Source organism: Seriola lalandi, unplaced genomic scaffold, assembly GCF_002814215.2.
Source record: "Seriola lalandi dorsalis isolate HSWRI2012SDOR001 ecotype SW California unplaced genomic scaffold, Sedor1 jcf7180001998070, whole genome shotgun sequence".
Classification (NCBI taxonomy): Eukaryota; Metazoa; Chordata; class Actinopteri; order Carangiformes; family Carangidae; genus Seriola; species Seriola lalandi.
In genome coordinates, this window is record NW_019468733.1 from 1 (window position 1) to 531 (window position 531).

At 49.9% G+C, this 531-nt stretch overlaps 1 pseudogene; it reads left to right on the forward strand.

Annotated features, from left to right (window-relative positions):
- Positions 1–418: 418 nt before the first annotated feature.
- Positions 419–531, forward strand: LOC111661650 (U1 spliceosomal RNA; annotated as a pseudogene; the record flags this gene model as incomplete).

The window sequence follows — 531 nt, forward strand, 5'->3', positions numbered from 1 at the left end:
GAAAAAAGGAATTGCGTGCTCTAATGTCTGCTTTTGCTCTTTCTTTGAGGGAGAAATGTGAGCTAGACATTCTTCTGTAGCCAGCCTGCGTAGGTTTTTGGCGTTGGTACGGTCGCCGCTGTCCCAGCGTGCCACGCGGCTTTCGCTTGGCTTTCTCAAACACGACTGGACACGTTGCTGAACGGCAGTTTTGCTTTGTTTTTGGTACCAAAACCTTTGCGATAGTACAAAGACGATATCATGCGTACCATATGCCCTTGTCAAACTGCAGCATTGTGTTCAACTTTTTAGCACCTCGTGTGTCAAATGAAGGTGAGCTAACTCTCAAAGCACTGAACTCTGGTATCATGCATTTTGGGCACCATCAGCCAGAGAGCTGTGCCTGGGAAGGAGGCCCCTTCTCAGACACTTCCAACTCATACTTACCTGGCAGGGGAGATACCATGATCAAGAAGGTGGTTCACCCAGGGCGAGGCTCAGCCATTGCACCCCGGCTGTGCTGACCTTTGCGAATTCCCCAAATGTGGGAAT